This window comes from Pantherophis guttatus, chromosome 4 (assembly GCF_059756535.1).
Source record: "Pantherophis guttatus breed Tessera chromosome 4, ASM5975653v1, whole genome shotgun sequence".
NCBI classification, from domain to species: domain Eukaryota; kingdom Metazoa; phylum Chordata; class Lepidosauria; order Squamata; family Colubridae; genus Pantherophis; species Pantherophis guttatus.
In genome coordinates, this window is record NC_142066.1 from 54,056,654 (window position 1) to 54,075,812 (window position 19,159).

The 19,159-nt window shown below is 38.8% G+C and overlaps 1 protein-coding gene across 34 annotated transcripts in view; it reads right to left on the reverse strand.

Annotated features, from left to right (window-relative positions):
• The window catches only part of MAPT (microtubule associated protein tau), a 123,527-nt gene that overhangs the window by 86,769 nt on the left and 17,599 nt on the right, over positions 1-19,159 (reverse strand). For 16 of the 34 annotated variants that reach the window (XM_034415907.3, XM_034415901.3, XM_087893976.1 and 13 more), the window contains exon 1: positions 7,641-7,921. The exons of 7 other annotated variants lie outside the window; for them this stretch is intronic. The gene's annotated coding sequence lies outside the window, so the exon portion shown is untranslated. Of the gene's footprint in view, positions 1-7,640; positions 7,939-19,159 lie in introns of those variants that run through there. 11 more of the 34 variants (XM_087893981.1, XM_087893972.1, XM_087893985.1 and 8 more) reach the window with 7 other exon arrangements.

Sequence of the window (19,159 nt, forward strand, 5' to 3'; positions counted from 1 at the left end):
AGTATGTGTCTCTTTTTAGCATGAAGGAGTTATGTGAAGATAATTATGATCAGCACTAGAAAGCAGGAGGCAGAACATCTCTGCCATATTCTAGCTTTATTCTGCCAGTTATGAGCATCTTGCAGGGTAAGAAGCATAGATCATTATGCAGAGGGGCTTCCTCCAGGCCCCTGCAATAATTTTTCCTCTGGGATTTCCACAGGAAGACAAGAACTCAGCTACAGCAGGTAAAATACTTTAGTGTGGAAACAGAGATCTCTAGTTATGATACACAGCAACTTGGCCCTGGCTAAGAATCTGTTGCTCTAGGAAGGTAACCAGTCAACATTATAATTCTGAGTTGCCTTTTCTTGTTCTTTTGTAAGAGGCATTTTCTCTCTCCCTTTCTAACTAGGGCCACCATCTGTATCAAATTCAGTGGCAAATCTGTATAGATTTAAACAACAGTGTAAGAATTTTATAGATGCATGAACAAAAAGGCCTTCACTACAGCCTTAATTTGGAACTGAGAAATGCTCAATCCGTGGTTCATTAGAAAGCAAAAAAGAAAAGCACCCCACCTCATTTACTAACTTTTAAATATGTGTATGCTAAGATTCCTCCTTCTACCAATTATAGAATTAGAATGCTTAATACCTTCTCAGTGTTTAACCAACCTTTCCCAATGTTATCTCATCCAGATGGGTATTGTAATTTGGGGAGCTATAATCTAAACATTCGATTATCAAACAACCTTTCCATACTAGTTCCTTATGGAACTCTCTAATATCACCAGGCCATTGATAAATCTTGCACACATTGCTGTTATTTTATCACAATGGTTGACCATATAAGACAGCGTAAGTCAATATGAAAATTCTACGAAAGAGCAAAATAGAAAGCAAACAGTGAAAATTCATTCCAAGAAATCCATTCTACTGCCTCAGTACAATTCTTATCTCCCAACTGAATGCCACATATTGTAGCTTGCTGATGAAGGATGCCTACAAAAGAGAGTCAGTATTTCAATAGTAAGTTTCTTTTACTCATTTTAAACAAAATCAAATGTTGGTGGATTACAATACAGCAAGTGGTTCAGCTACTTTGATTTGTAGTTGGGGTATATTTTGTCTACATAAGCATACTTTCTGGCAAAAAAGTGAAATCTTCCCATTTTGACTTACACCAAACAACAGCCAAAACATAACTGGTTTTTTTAAAAAGAAGTCTTAATATAAGTCACTGCTCTAGCCTCAATTACTGCTTTTGTTAGATGCATCTTTACTTTGGTGGCTTAGAAACATCATTATGCCCTACTATGTTTATTATGTTGACAAATGCATGTAATCACAGTTTAGCTTTATCAAACCAAGATGTTATAAAATATACTTTATATTTAGGATGAGCATTTATAAATATACATACCTACTATGTGCATGAAAACATATCCTTTAGAGTCAAACTAAAATAACAGTTCTCTAAAGCCTTATCTATCTAGTCACGGCTGTCCGTGAAATCACATAACTCAGTATCATGGCAGCTTGAATAAACTTTAAATTCAATTATTGCTTCAAATCCCTCCTCTTGTAAATGGAAGATATTTGCCAAATCCCCTGGAATAGGACGATAAGCCTCATTAGAATTAGACATCCAATTCTGCTCAAAATCAAAGACAAAGGTAGGTCAAGAGTTCAGCAACGTCTTTTAAACAAAATTACATAATCTCTTAATTGCTAATTTTTCAAATATTGACCATGACTGGAAAAGTGACAAACACTGTATCTCTGAAATTGTTTCAGTCAATTTAAGCTTCAGTGGTCCCTTCCAATTCTGTGTTTCTATTATTCTTTGAATTAGCCATTACATTTTATTTCTAAATTCAGATTCCAATATTCCACTTTAACTCTCACTCAATTTTCATCTCCAGAAAACATCTATACCATGCTTTCTCTCAAGCCAGGCCATTTTTCTTCAGATGCATTAGAGATTATCTACTACAATAGATACGTTTTGGTTTCTGCTATGAATATTTGAAATTTCAAATTCTGTACAAATTGCTGTAAAAGTACTCAGTCACATAGCCTCATTCTGTATCTTCTGAACTGGAGGATAAATCATTAATCATGTCATCTAAATCCAATCCAAAGATTAGCAGCAGTTCCTATTTTCAATATCAAGACTCAAGACTTGTTCCATATATCCAGAGGGATCATCCACATTAATAGTGAAGCAAAGACTCTGAATAAGAAATCCTATAAAATGTTCCCTTTAGTAGAGCTGATGGGAGAGCATCTATTATTATTATAGTATTATTATTATTCTACTGCTGCTGCTGCTATTATTATTCTTGTTGTTATTATACTGTTACTACTACTATTATTATATTTTTCATTGCATAGTCAGCCAGATATTCAGACTGGAATTTGGCACTTTTATCCACCTATCAAATCCTTCCCAAGGATAGGTAGATGTGGATATTTGATAGTGTTACAGATATAGTCACAGGATGTAAGCTGTTCTGAATAAGGCTGCTTTTTGCAACTGACTGACTGTGATTTTGTCAATGCCAATTGTGATCAAGTGGTGCACCAGTTGTTTTGGATTGCACCCAAAGCACCTATTACTATTGGCTTATTATTATTTCCTTTCCCAGTAACTAATTGTTGCATTAAACTATTTCTCCCTTTACTGTACTTTTCTTAATGTAAAGATTTGTTAAAGACTGTAATAGACATCTGATCTGAACAGTGAAGCAAATATGGATGCATATATAAAAGCATCCCTACCTTCAAATATAAAGAAAAACGTGCACCTTGCTATTGTATCACTATGCTAGTTTGCAGTGACTTTCCTACACGCATACACAAAATAGAAAGATTTAAAAATAACATTTTTAAGTGAAAAGGGATGATGTATCTAGTCACATATGTGAAGAGATTAATTGGCCAATGAATGATGATGCATAGTCCACAGCAGCACTTCTTCTATTCAGTTTTCTATACAGGTTGTTCTCAAGTTCTGACCACAATTGAGCCCAAAATTTCTGTTGTTAAGTGAGACACTTGTTAATTGAGTTTTGCCCCATTTTACAACACTTGTTAAGTGAATCAATCATTGTAGTAATTAAGTTAGTAACCTGGCTATTGTGAATCTGGCGTCCTCATTGACTTTGCTTGTCAGAAGGCCGCAAAAGTTGATCACATGACCTTGGGACTCAGCAATGGTCATAAATATGAACCAGTTGCCAAGCATCTGAATTTTGATGGTCATAAGTCATTTTTTTCAGCGCTGTTGTAACTTTGAACAGTCACTAAATGAACTTTTGTAAATCAAAGATTACCTGTACAGGAAACCTTATTTGTTTATAGTTCAAGATAGAAAACATAGGTCTCTCTCCTTATGTCATCATGATAAAGGACAAAGAGGCTGGGCTAAGAGACAACAACTGACTGAATAATCTCCATGTTGTGAAGGCCCTCTCCAGTTCTTCTATTAACACAACACATTAACCTTTTGTATTATCCTGATTTGTTCATAGGATATACATTCTTTAAGAAAGTCTCGGAGATCTTAACTTTGCTACTTGCATCTGGATGACTTGCCAAAGTCTATTCTGACTTTGGTCAAAAACATTTATTCTTCTTTCCTCACTGTATTTCTGCAAGTGAAACACTTCATTTTATTCAGAGGCAATTTAAAATTTGTACAATTAGAAATAACTGTATAATAATAGAAATGTAAATACAACCTAAAATAATTTAATGTTTTATCTCTAAATTGTAAACAGATATACATGTGTAAAATACATTTCTAAAAATTTATGTTCTAATGAAATAAGAGAAAGAGTGGAAAAATAGAAATATATCAGTAAGGATAAGCTTATTTTTAAAGGGCAATATCATACCACCATCACTACACCCCATAAAAGTAAAGGAGATATTAATTATGCCATTTGTCCAATAAATTTTGGCAATTACCTTTAAGTTATTACCCTGTAAAATAAGATATAGATCACGAAATGAACTGGAGATGCTACATAGCAAAATACACTGGGGACAACATACTACAGGACAGTGTGTTATCCTACACAAATGCAAACACAGACACAAACAATTTCCAATTTATATTTTAAGGGGGAAAAAACCCAAATTGCTTTAGTTTGATTCCAGTCCTCTACAGAAACCTCACTAAAACAAGATTTCTAAAATTAAATGCCCATGGCATATTTCTGTTAAAAGTCAATAGCAATTTGTTCCTCCAATGTTTGCTGTCTATGAATGCAGGCTTTCAAAAGAAAAGTATTACACAATCAAGACTGCAATTAACTAAATAGCTCTTGTAACAGAGGCCACTCCTCTTTCCATCCTTTTAATGAAGTAACCACTAAAAGCAGCAGAAAAATACGTAATGCCTGAAAAGCCAAAAGAGGATCTAAATGTTTATTTATTTATCAAATTTATATCGCCACTCAATTAATAAAAAGCAACTCCAGGCAGCATATAATTTTGTACCTTAAGCATCATGTTTTATGCCAGAACAATGCACAAATAAGCCTTATTTTGAGAAAGTTTATCCAAGTTCAAATAAACAAGCTGCAGTTACAATTAAATTAAGGGAACTCATCTGACTGACTTCCTCAGCCTAGCCTGCCATGACATTCTTCATGTGACAGGTACATGCTGAATTTTACAAAATTTACAATAATCTTCCTATAAAATTTATCCAGTTGTCAGTCCTCTCAGAAGCACAAATCCAAGTAGTAAGGTTTTATCTAATTTGGCCACAGAAGTTTCCCAGGCACAGATAACTTCTGCTGGAACCACCAACCAAGAAATTGTATGTTCACATATCTGAGAAGACAAACTGAGAAACCTTTCAAAGCAGTTAGACTGAGCTGTGCCGAAAATATGCTTTCAGAGAACAAGGAAGGAAGCAATTTCAAGGATTTTGTTCGTTTGTTCGTATCAAAGCACACCACAAAACATCCATTCAAATGCCCTGAAAAGTCTAATTAACATTGTCTCTATTAGTAAGTATCCTTACGAAACATTATTTTAAAATATACATGACAAAATACAAATAACCGTATTAGTAATTAGTATTAGTAGTTACTGAACATTTCCAATGTAAAGGCTGAAATGGGGGTAGAGATAGGGAAACTTCTTTTGGGGGGGAGGGGAGAGGGGGAAGAGTAAAGAGATTTTTTAAAAAATAGATTTTTTCTTTTTTTTTTTCATTTTTTCTTCTCCTGCACATCTGCCAAAGATCAAAACCAACCATCTAGATCACAAAGTAGAAATGGAATCCAGCCATAATTAAAAACCATTCACTATAATTAAAATTAAACTATATGGTCAGAAAAGTAAGCAGCATTAAAAAAAATTAAAGAAGAATCCCACGTTTCTAAAAAACTTGGCTGGTGGGAGAATTCTAATTACTTCCAAAATAGTTTGCAATACAAAACACAAAATTAAGATGAGGCAAAAACAGAATCCAAGTTTTACTGCAATAAAACAAGATTTCCTCAGTAGCTATAATGGGATCATTGTTTCATATGCTTCCCTGTCATTCAGTTTCATAAAAGAAAGCTGATGTCATCTCATGGTTATTAGGAGGGTATTCTCATTCATGTGCTAGGGGTAATATCAGGTATTGATTTGATGTGTATATTTTCTGTTAAATGTTATGTTTTTGTTGAATTGTGTTGGTCTGTACAACTGCTTAAAGTCTTGTGGCTCAAGTGGCATACAAGTCTTATATACATAAATGTCTCAGAAATTCCATGTTCAGCCTAATCTTAGCCATATGCCCACTGGATGGTTTTTAATAATGTTTCTAATTTATTATTTATTAAACATGACACTCAGTCAACTAATTATTATTATTATCATATCCAAGACACTATTATTAAATAAGCAATCTATAGTTTTCATACATTATGAAAATCAATAATCATGAATGCTATACCTTATATATCAACTAGTTTAAGATCTAAGGAAAAGCATACAAAGAATTATATCAAAATGTTAAAAATGTATTTGCAGCCCTTATTTATAGCACTGTACAGGTTTTCAAATTATAATCAGCTGCTACCCCTTTTGAAAAAAAATACAGCAAAAATATCTAATAAAATATATTATTATATTAAGCCTAGCAAAAATAACACTTACAGTTAATGCTAATACTAGCAGTAGACAAAAGAGTTTTCCCTTCCATCCCCACCCAAGCTAGAAGAACATACCACAGCTTTTACCCAATGAAAATGGCACTTTGCATCCATGTATTCTGGCTGAGTAGGGGCGTGACCAGCTGCTGATATTAGATCCATTTTTCTCTAAGAAAAATCAGTGGAGACACTGAAGGGACACAACCATCATGTGTGAAATCACTGGATGGTGGCAGAAATTCTTTGAAAGATAATCTAGAAAAAAAAACCTCCCCAAAGACTACTGCATCTATAGCCAAATGAGTATACACAGATGTTTGTGGGGGAGGGGGGATAAAGAAGGGGGGGGAAATTACATGTTTTTTTTTATTTTTCCCCAACTCACCAATCACACCCACTGAAAATGGAAATCTCATAATGCTGACCTACATATCTGGAACAAAGCAGTTTATTTCTCAGGAAAGATGGTCTTTATAAAATTCTTTCTTTCTATCCTTAATGAAAATGGATTAATTTATTAATTTATGAAAATAGAGGAAGAATATTTTTTTCCTTTCACAGGTATTCAAAGGTTTTTCACCATCTAATTGTTAGAAACATGACATGGACTGCAAAACATGGCACCACCGAAATGAAGAGCAGGGAGCCCATCCTTTTTCTCTTTCCAAGATCCACACCTACTGCAGTACCAACAGCATATAATTCGCCATCACTCTCAACAATTAAAATGAGCTTTCCAAACAGAAAACCAAATGGTCCAGACTTTGGAGAGAAGGAAAAGAATGCCAGAAAGAAAATAATAGGAAGCAAAAACCAAGACATCCTTAAAATGTAAAGTGACTCATTTGGCAAATAGAAAATTGTTTAAAAACAGGCACACACGCACGTGAAAATCACATTTCACGCTGTACTTCTGCAAATGAATGAAACAATGCTATGGTTTTCAGAGCCTTCCTAAACCTCTGCCGCTTCTCATGCAACTACATCTACCCTTGAGGGTCTCAGAGACACACCCCTCCTGCCCCATTTTGTACTGCGAGAATCTCCATTGAGTGCGGAGCTTACAATACACCAAGAAAGAAAAGCTAATTTGCAGAGCAGAGACAGGTGGCGAGTGCGTATCGGCAATAAGGCTCCTCTACTCCGAAGGAGTGCGGTTAAAGGAGGCGAGGAGAGATAAGCCACCCCAAACGCCACGGGCTAGGAGGCAGCAGTAACAGCAACGGTAGAGACTGAGCGAAGGTGTCTATCCGCCGACCTTCCTCTCCACTCGGATTACGCTGGGTTGGGAAGCCGCGGACTCCCGAGCTATTTTATCTGTACGACACCTCTGTTTCCAGCCATTGCAGGAGCAATCGCTGCGTAACCACACGCACCTGTGCGTTCCACGCACCCCGCCCGGCCATCCCCGATCCCCCAACGCTTGGAAAGTCTGAAGGCCACGGGTGTACCTTCCCCGGCTGGAAGCAGCCAGCACCCCTGTGGGAAACCCTACCTGGTGCTGCGGCTGTTAACTCTGCTGCAAGGAGAGCTCGCTGGAAAGTCTCGCTCACTAGAGCCGGGAGGAGGGGGAGTGACAGGAGAGAAGGAGCGACCGAAGAAGAACGCGCTTAACTAAAGCCGGGAACGCGCCTAAGCTCCGGAACCTTCCCTAGAAGAAACCGTACACGCGCGTTCGCGAAGGCCCACCCAAATGCTGCCCGAGCGGGCTCGACCAAGCAGGCGCAAAAAGCTCGCCCGTGTCCTCTTTCATCAGACACCACCCTGCAGGCGTGTGCGCATGTGTCGAGTCCTTGCGCTTTTTCCCAGCCCGTGTTCTTTGTCTCCTGTAGGAAAAAGGCTATTTCCCCCTCCCCCCCCCAAAAAAAACCGAGTTGAGGGTGAAGATTGGAAACGGATTCTCGCGCCCTACCACGCAAATAAAAATAGTAACCCGCTTCAATAGTGCACTTCGATATAACAGGCCGAGACAGGGGTCTTTTCTGCGGTTTTCAAGCTGGGGAAAGGCTGTTTTTAGTGACAGCTAAAAGGCCCTCCAAGGATGTTCCATACAAACAATGGAAGCCAGCGAGACTCCTTAAGGAACAACAACTAAAAGGGAAAGTAAATCCTGAAAGGAGAGCAAGAATAGAAATGGGTTATACAGCTCTCCTTATCTGTATTAATAATACACATTTTCATTTTGAAATAGGTTATTTTTGGCTTTTCTTTTGTTGCTTTAATCATTAGCATTTTAATACTGTTTTACTATGTTTTGTTTTTCTGCATCGTAAAAAAATACTAAGACACTAGAAAGGATGAATTATAAATATGTTTCATAAAAGGTAGATTACAGCATCATGGGAAAGGCCTGGCAACCCTATTTTTACCAATCCTTATGGTGATCACTTTGCCTTGTCCTCATCTCATGATTTATGCTCAGCCCTACTTTGCAACTTTCAGTAATGCAACTCAATCCTACATAACACTCAATCCTACCTAAGTTGTCACAATCCTGCCACTGTGCTATCTACATACAATTAAAACTCTCCTGTATGTTTGTAACCTTCAATTGGGCAACAATTTTTAAATCAAGATGCCTCAAATGGGCTAACTAAAAGAATGCATCCAATATCTGTGACCCCTGGGATTGAAATGAAAAGGATTTTCACACCAATTGGCAAAGTTATGTAACAATTCTGCACTACCCTGCAGCACCACAATCCTGCACTCGTGGATCATGATTTCCAGTGGTCCCTGTCAGCTTCCCATAAGTAAAGTCAGTGGGAATGACAGCAGGAATTTGAAACTCACACCCACTCCCACTGCTTTTTTGCCTGCCTGTGATCATTTGGTTTAGGTAAGGGAACATCCCTGAAAAGATGACCTAACAGATTATGGATTATCTAGACCAGTAGCAGGTTTCAAATCCTGGTGCTACCGGTTTGCTATCGGTAGCGCGTAAGTGTGCAACACTTCTGCACATGCGCAGAGTGTTTTTGATGATATCTGGGTGGGTGGGCGGAGCCTCCCGCCACCGCCACTACCGGTTCACCCGTACCGGGGCAAACCAGGAGCAACTCACCACTGATCTAGACCTCCTTAAAATGATACTGTAGCCACATTCCAGAGAGCTGTATGCTTTGCCCGGAATAATTTTTACTTAGTACATTTCTGTTCCCAGGTGACATTGACATTAGGGAGAAATTTATACCTACAAAGGAATATTAGACAGTAATGAGAATGACTATTTATTAACTAATCAATGGCCTCAGTAAATTCACTTACCCAAACAAATAGGCAAACCTATATGTTAGCAAGCCACAAAATAAAACCAACAACAGAAGTCACAACTGTAAATCCCCAATAGGATATTCTATTTATATTCAGCAGTCTGGGTTCTGCTAAGGATAGTGTCAGAAAGGTCTCAGTCTAGCCTGTTATTGTCTGGGCATTCCTTATCTCCCACTTCACTGTGATAAATAATATTTTTGTGCTTGAATATCTATGCCATCTAAAAAATCATAAACATTAAAATAACAGAATCATTTAAACACTATTAGTTCCTTTTGTTTCCTCTTTAATCCCTTATTTTATTTGTAGTTCATTTATAATTTGCTTATAATGTAAATGAATTATCATATTAATAATAATTATTAGTTTCCATATTTGGCATGAACCTTTGGGTACCAGTTTAGGTCTAGGTATATAAATATCATTTTTAGGTATTCTAAATTCAGTCAGGTATCCTCTAATAATATTATTGCTAGGCAATCCCTCAATATTTATTGAGATCATTGTTAAAATTGGTCTTGAAAAAGTCCTCTTTGGTGAATTCATTCCTTGGTTTTCCCAGGTTTGATTTAGGTGTGAGAAGGATTAGCTGGCAAACAAAGTTGCTGTTGCATAAGGTAACTCTGGTTTGAAATATTGGTCCACAACAGCGGTAAAATCCGGCCGGATCTATCCGGCCCGCACGAACTGGTAGCGGTGGTGGTGGGAGGCTCTGCCCACCCGCCAGGACGTCATTTTGTCCCATTTTTTTCCCTCTGTGCATGCGCAGAAGAGGCGCGCCCAAGCTTAGCGAGTGCACGCGCACTCACATTCCCGAACCAGTAGCAAAGGTGCATTTCACCGCTGGTCCACCATCTTCAAGGAGGCTCTTTCTGTGTACTTTCTGAAGTATCTCAGTCATTCAACAGGATGCTGTCTTTTAAACAGCATTGCCCAAACACTAAAGGTAAAGGTAAAGGTAAAGTGGAACTTGAGGAACAATATCATAAGGAAATTGATAACTACAAATGGGGAGCCCAGCTATCTACATTGTGCACATCAGCTTTGGCCTTGAGCGTCTCTGCAACAGAGTATGCTGTTCCAGTGTGAGGCATATCTGCACATGTGAAACAAATTGATATCACAATTTGTCAATGGAGCAATATGCCTAGTGACAGCTTATCTCAAACCTACACCAATATATCCTCCCACTGGCATTTCTCCACCTAAGATCAGGAGAGTAGTAACAGCAGATGTTGAGAGAACTAATCAAGAGAATGATCCTTGATATCCTCTGGATGGACATATCCTCCAAGCTCACCAATTCAAATCTAGGAACAGCTTTATGGAAAGAAAAAACATTCTTGAAGGTACACAAGAACATAACCAAATTAAAAGATGGAGGAAGGAGACCATTGAGCAAGGAATAATATTAAAGGGGGATATGGCTATGGAACTGACCTCCCTTTTACTACCTGAAAGACCAATACACTCAAGTGGAAGCTTTAGCAGATAACAACATGTTATGTGAATGTGGAGAGAAATAGAGCCCGGCCCAACTGCTGATATGCCGGCTACTACCAGAAACATGTACCGATAATGACTTATTTTGGGCCAATGACAAAGTCAAGAGGGTGACTTCATCCTAGCAGTTTAAAGTTTGATCTAGACACAGAAGAAGAACAATTCAGTTAGATGATAAACAGCGTTTAAAAATATTGAAACTTTCCATAATGTCTTTTATTAATTGCTATGATGCAACTTTAGTTCTTTTAATCACCACTTTTCTATTAATTACTATAGGGTATGCCAATAAGATGCCAAAAGGCACTTCTCTTAATGTTTGCCAAGCTCCCTGCTTCTCCTAATCTTTTTACACTATTTTAATTTTTCAAAATTATTTGAGAAGTTAGTGAAACTAATCAACTTTGCTTTCAGGGATGTGTCTGGTCCCATATAAGTTCATAGGGCTCATCCTCATATCCCAGTAACTGTAGCATAAACAGACACACGTAGCATGTGTCTATTTTTAATGGACGTAGTTCCATGACGATTACCTTTTTTTTTCATTGGCAATCAGCTGATAAAATAACTTAGCTATAGCTGTTTAGGTAACAATAGTAATATAGAAGTATATTATTTCTCCTATATTACTTCTCCTTTTTCCAACAAAAGCTTTGCCATCTTATTACAGTGATATTGGAAATGTCCCAAAACCAGGACCTGAGATCTGGCATGTTTCTATTGGCCTCAATGTCATTTTACCCTTAGTCAGTGGGCATGTTGTCCATGATCATTTCAGCTTGGATGCATATAGAGACTGTTCACATTTCTGCCAAGCCATTGGCTGGCCTCTGTCAAATATGCTGTCTGGGCATTATGAATACTGTTTAAGTACATGTATATCATTCTTTGGGAAAACTAATGTCTTCTTTTTTTAATCATGTTTTTAAACTGCACTAGATCCACCTTTAAAGAAAAAATACCATCAGTCTTTGAAAAAACTGCCAATCTTATGTTGCAAAGGTTGATTTAAGCAAGAAATATGTGTTGGATCTACCAGTGTGTGTTGTTGCTTCTTTCCCCAACTAGTTCATTAACAGAGTTGCAGCTTCGCCAACAAGACCTTTGGCATGACTGGAGCTCCTACTAGTTTTGTTACTCGCAAGTTATAACATTTTACATACACAGGCTACTTTCAGATGCTGCCAACCACATACAAATTATTCCTTGCCTAATTTGCTAATTTGAAATATAATATGAATTAGTGTGAAATCATCTTTCTTTTCCTTCCTTCCTTCCTTCCTTCCTTCCTTCCTTTTTGGAAGGAGAGGTCACAAGGGCAGCTTAGAGACATAAGGTGGCATGAGAGGGAGCACCCAAATGCTCTTCATTGCACATGACAATGTGCAATGTGCACCCAAATGCTCTTTGTTGCACATGGCAATGTGTCACTCAGGCCATTTCTGACATGGGAAGAGCATGCTTCTGGAAGAATGGTAAACTCTAGTTAAAAAATAGCCCAGCTGACAAGTTGTGAGATAGAGGAGGAGCTTGGGATGATGCATAACACAGTTTTCTCAATCTGCTAGAAGGTCCCTTTCAATTAACCCTGTACTGTTCCATCTCTGCACCCAGTCAGCTCAGCTATTTTGGGATATTGCCAAAAGTCTACTTGACATATATTCAGAAATAGCCCATGTAACAGGACACTGGCATGGAGCAGCACCATATTAGTGACCTGTCATGGGGGCAACTTGAAAGATAATTAAATAGCTTATGCACCAAATACCCACCGATTCATTCACTGCATCTCATCATGTGTTAAGGAGAATTATTAGTTATCATTTTTCATACTGATTTGTGGGTTCTGAAGAAGAGGCAATACAATTGGAGGAATCAACCCTTAATTTGTCTTGCATCAAAACTATAAACACATTACTACATGTAAAACTTACTGGCAATTTTATTCAGAGCACAGCTATCCGGCAGCACAAATTATATCAGTATACCTTTCTGACAGCTCAAGGAATAGAAGAATACATATTAATGCAGCCTTGAAGAAGAGCCTAAGCAAAAGGGAAGGATGTAATAAATCTGAATGGTCTGATCCTGTCAAATTGATGCATATAGGTAAGAAAGTGATTTTGATTATGTGTCATCAAGTCAGTGTTATTAAGAGTAAACACTGATTTGATGACACATAATCAAAATCACTTTCTTATCTATATGCATCAATTTGACAGGATCAGACCATTCAGATTTTATTGTTAATATTACATATACATTATTACATAGACCTTCTCTGGAATATTTCTCCTCAATCTGGCTCTTCAGGTCTTGCAACAGTGAATCCATCATTGCTATAATTCACCTTGTTGCTGATTGTTCTCTTCTTGTCTTTCCCTCCAACTTTCCCAGCTTTATGGACCTTGGGGGAACTGGATATTGTGTCCATTATTTGTGCATAATGTGTCCAAAATATGATAATTTGAGCCTAGTCATATGTGCCTCAATGGGAACTCTGATCTGTTCAGTGATACAATAGCATGTTTTCTTGGCTTAATGGGTCAGATAGTTCTCATTGAACAACAATAATTGGGACCTGAATTTCACTAAGCAATGTGGTTGTAAAGCATGACATCATATGGCTGTGTTGCTTAGCAACAGTTGTAGTAGATCCTGGTTACCTTTGTTAAGCAAACCATTGCAGGTTGTTAAACAAGGACCTCACATGAGCATTATTTCCAATTTCCTGCCAGCATCCCTTTTGACTTTACTTGCGGAAAGCCATTACATGATTGTGAATGCAGGAAGCTGTAATGGTCAGGATCTAGGCTAGTTGCTAAGGTCTCAAATCATGACCATGTGACTGCAGGAACATTGCAAATGGTCTGAACTTTGAGGACCAGTCATAAGTACCACTCACTCAGCCCTATCTTAAGTTTTGATGATTGATAAATGAGTGATTGCTAACTGAAGTCCACCTGTACTCTTAGGGAACTTCTCCAACACCAAAGCTCAAAATTTTCAATGTAGTATAAAAGCTCACAAGAAATGGACAGGATCAACAATAGTTTCAACTGGGAAACTATTAACATCTTAGACTACACCAAATCCAAACATTTCAGAGAAATTCCTGAAAACCTGACATTCAGACAAATGAACCATTAATAGACACATAAAGTCAAACCACATTTGCACCCCATTTAAAGAGACAATAAAAAAACTCAGGAAAGAAAGAAAAAGATCAGAATAAAGGTAGTCCTCAATTTACCACCACAATTGAGCCCAAAATTTCTGTTGTTAAGTGAAACATTTAAAAGTTTTACCCATTTTATGACTTTTCTTGCCACAATTCTTAAGTGAATCACTGCAGTTGATAAGTTAATAACCCAGTTGTTAAATGAACTGGCTTCCCCCTTGACTTTGTTTGTGAGAAGGTCGCAAAAGATGATCACATGATTTTGGGACACAGCAAATCTTCATAAATATGAACCTGTTGCCAAGCATCTGAATTTTGATCACATGATCATGGGGATGCTATAACAGTCATAACTGTAAAAAATGCTCATAAGTCACATTTTTCAGTGCCATTGTAACTTTAAACAAACTGTTGTTGAGGACTACCTGTATATCCCCTCCAACAGCCAATATACTCAGATAAGCAAGGATCAACATTAAACAAGCAATCAGACAGAAAGCAATAATAAAGGAACAACCAAGGAGGAAACTACACCTCCACCAAACCAGTGGTGGGTTTCAAAAATTTTTACTACCAGTTCTATGGGTGTGGCTTGGTGGGCATAGCACGGCTTGGTGGGCGTGGTTTGGTGGGTGTGGCAGGGGAAGGATACTGTAAAATTTCCATTCCCTCCCCAGTCCAGGGGAAGGATACTGCAAAATCCCCATTTCCTCCTGATCAGCTGGGACTTGGAAGGCAGAGAATAGATGGGGGCGGGGCCAGTCAGAATTTTTACTACCGGTTCTCCAAACTACTCAAAATTTCCGCTACCAGTTCTCCAGAATTGGTAGAAGTGGGTTTCTGCTGAAACCCATTTCTGCACCAAACTGACAGCTACTAATGTGCCATATATATAAGAGGCAGCACACCCCACACTCATTTGCATAGATGATATTACCTAGTAATGAAATGTCTGCAAGCAAACAACTTCAGCAAACAAGAATTGCCCTCCTCAATGTTCTTTTTACCCTTCATCAAAGCAAAATATTGTCTGCACAGTTCCTATCGTTATAGGTACAGGCATATCTCAGTATATTTTCCAAAAGCCATATGAGTACCAGGGGTGGGTTCTAACCGGCTTTACTACCGGTTCTCTTTGTGTGCGCACTTCGCATGCAATTGCCTCTTTGGTCACGCGCTTTGCACACAATCACCGTGCGCATGCTCAGTTTGCTCACAGGACACCAAACTTGCTAATCAGCCCAGCTGAGGTGTGGCAATCCGCTCTGCTGCACCTCTCAGCTGGGCGAAAAAAGCAGACATATAAGGTCAGAATAACACAGGGGCGGGCGGGAGGGCCCAGCTCCTGAAGACAGAGAAACAGTTCGGTGACGTCATATCGTCACCGCTACCGGCTCTCGCGAACTGGGCCGAACCGGGAGGAACCCACCACTGATGAGTACCCTACCAAGCTATTCTATGACATATCTCTTGATTGCTACTTCCTTTCCTGTGGATAATCATTTCCAGAAGACCACTTCAGTAAATTCTCTATTAATTCTAAGGTTGGTTGCTATTTAATCTTAGTCCCAATTTTTCACCATCCTTCATGATTTCATTACTAGTTCCTACGTTATTTGCATTTTCAACTAAGAGTAATATCAGAATAGTACAGTCTTTCTCAAATTTTAAAAGTACACCCATTTTGTTCCAATCCAGGTTCCCTCAATATTTTCAGCATGTAGATAAGGAAAGCAAGTACACAGCTTTATTATATTCCTTACTGGCATGGAGTCAGTCTATTGTGTTCTATCCAGACTGTGGCTTCCCAACCAATTTCTTGTGAAAATGAGAACTTCTGGGATTCTGGTTAATTGAGGATATACCACAGCTTCATAATTAATGAAACACATATTGATTAGTGTTGTTCTTGGTTTTGTTCTTTGATTTTGTTTTTCAGCTTTCTCAGTTATCCAATATGCCTCAGCAATAATGAATCTTGTTCTTCAGCCGTTCCTAAAATTATCTTAAACATCTCTCTTTCCAGGAAGGACTGTAATGTGACTTAAATGATCTGAAGCATCACTTTGCAAGCAAATAAAATTTAAGAATATTGTATGATAATTTGCACTCAATCAAGCCTCCTTTCTTTGGTACAAAACACCAAACTGTTCTCTTTCAATGGCCATTGACCACTATGTCATTCTCTCGTTTTGCTAGCACAGCATGGTTAAAGATCAATTGAATCTTGTATTTCATGCCTATTTCATGAATTCAATCAATTTTTGTAGCCTTCTAACTTGGTAATGACTGGAGTACTGATCTAACTTCATCTTCTAGCATTAGAAGTCATTGTAAATAAGAAAATCCTTTTTTTAAAAAATGTTGATATTCCTCCTGCCCAGAATTTCATTATACTCCTTCCATCTCTGATTTTTTTGTGATTCAATTACTATCTTATTTGTGAATCAATTACAATTTTCTCTTAAGTTCAGAAATCACTTGGAAAACTTGTTTTTTCATGTCTGCGTCCATCTTCATAGTTGATGTAATATCATGTCTCTTCCAACAGCTTTTTGATTTTTTTTAATTAAGCTCCTTCTTAAGATAATGGTCTTATTTGATTTCAGCCTCTCTTTTCTTCTTGAAAATGTCCACTTTTGTTCCGATATTCTGTTTCCTTTCTTCTGGTTCTTGGTTCCTTAAGATTCATCCTTATAAATATGATAATGAAGAGGGAAACCTTGGGCAAAGGTTTCCCACTGGTCTGCCTGTCAGGCGGGATAACCGATGGTTTAAATTGATTGGCTAACACTACAGGCAGGAAAGGAATCTCAATGGCTGAGCTGTCAGACAGCTCCCTTTAAAAGAGGGAGCTGCCAGACAGCTCAGACACTTCTTTGTACCAGTCTACCAAATAAAGAGCTGTTGAATTAGCTGAGAGTCCTGCCTCTTCACTCGACCCATACATAATTCTGGCGATGAATGTGGGATACGAAGAGAACAAAGGACAAAGGAACTGAAGTGAAGTGGGCATTCCACATGGCATCAGTGGCCATCTTCACAGAAAATCAGGATTTCTGCATCGGCCATTCCAGGATGACCACACACGCCCCACCAACTCCATACAATCCAGCTAAAGAAGATTGGACATTGTATATGGATTGATTTCAGATGTTTATGGAAGCTAATGATCTTCTGGCACTATTGGACAGTAGGAAAAGGGTGCTTTTCCTAAACTACTGTGGACCCGAGATTTTTAAAATGGCTAAAGCTTTGATTGCACCAGCAAGCCTGCAAACAGTATCCTGGGAGACACTCCAAAAAGCTCTACGAACCCACTATGCATCTGCCGCTTCGAACTTGGTAAAACGAGATGAGTTTTACTGGAGCTATCAGAAGGAAGGTGAGACAATAAATGACTTTGTTGCAAAACTAAGAGAAATTGCAACCGACGGCGAATTCAGTAATTTAGAGTAGATGATGCGAGATAGACTCGTCTTGGGCTTGGAAGACCTAACTCTGCAGAAACAATTACTAAGCACGTCTGACATCACATTCCAAGCAGCGCTAGATGAAGCCAAAGCAAACAAATCCTCCAATAAATCAGCATCGGCAATGAAGAAACAAAGTAGCAGCCATAAATCAAAAGAAGCGGCAACCATGTATCATGAAAGCACAGAGCCAGAAAACCTGCCGAGGAAGATGATGAAATCCACTGCACTCACTCCAAGAGAAGGGTAGGAAATTGGGAAGCGAAAGAGAGAGACTTCTTGTGTGTGGCTTGTGGAAAAAATCACCCTAGATCGGCATGTAAATTTAAAGATGCCACATACCAAAGATCCAAGTGGAGAGGGCACATAGCAACAGCTTGCCAAGCAACCCAGCCAGTCTTCCTCCACCAGAAACAGCCAGTTTCCCCATCGTGACCATATGCTTCACAAATGACATTCCAGAAGTCACCGTTCCAGAAGCATAAACGAAGGGAAGACCAAACCAATGAAACAAGGGAAACTCATCAAACAATTGTTGGGCACTCAGACGCATACCGCTCCAAGAAATTCCATGTCATGGTTCAAATCGAGGGATCTCCATGTGACATGGAAGTAGACACAGGGTCATATATGATCATAGTGTCTTTGGCAACTGTTAAGAAGACCGTGCTGGGGCTGCAAAAGAACCAGCTAAAACCCCAGAAGGTGCTCCTAAAGGACTATCAGGGGAACCACATCCCTATCCTAGGCAGCAGAGTTTTCCAAGTCCAGTTTAAAAACTTTGTCGGATCCTTGCAACTGACTGTGGTGAATAGAGACCTGCCAAGCCTGCTGGGGATATTGTGGTTCAATACTTTGGGACTGGGAGTGACTGGCATCTACGACATCCAAGAGGACAAAGTCGAGGAGCTGATCAAGGAATTTGCTGACATTTTCAATGGGACTCTAGGCAAATATAAGGGAACCCTTATTTTATTCAACCTAGATCCCAAAATCACTCCCATTAGAATGAAGCCACGAAGGGTCCCTTTTGTTCTTCAGCCCAAAATAGATGTCCAATTAGACAAATTAATTGCCCAAGAAATTCTAGAGCCAGTTGATCATGCTAAATGAGAAACCCTCATTGTCACACAGGTAAAGCTAGATGACTCAATCCGCATCTGCGGATAAGGGCACGATCAATAAGGCATTACAGCAGAGTGCCTACCCTGTGCCCATTGTACAGCATTGTAGCTGTTCTAAGCCACAGGATGCCAAATGCCAAATGGGACCACGGCTCCCATTGCATTTTATTCAAAATGAGTTTTTTATTCAAAAACTCTAGCGGCGGCCGAGTGGAACTATAGCCAGCTGGAGGAGGAAGTGCTGGCTGCAGTGGTGGGGGTCAAACAGTTCCACAAATACTTTTATGGAAGGGACTTTGAATTAGTTAGAGCCCACAAACCACTTCTAGGCATTATCGCAGGAGACCGCCCCACTCCAAACATATTATCACCGTGAATGACTAGATGGACTATTTTCCTAGCAGCCTACAAATACCAGCTAATCCATTGGCCATCCAAAAGCCTCGGCCATGCCGATGCC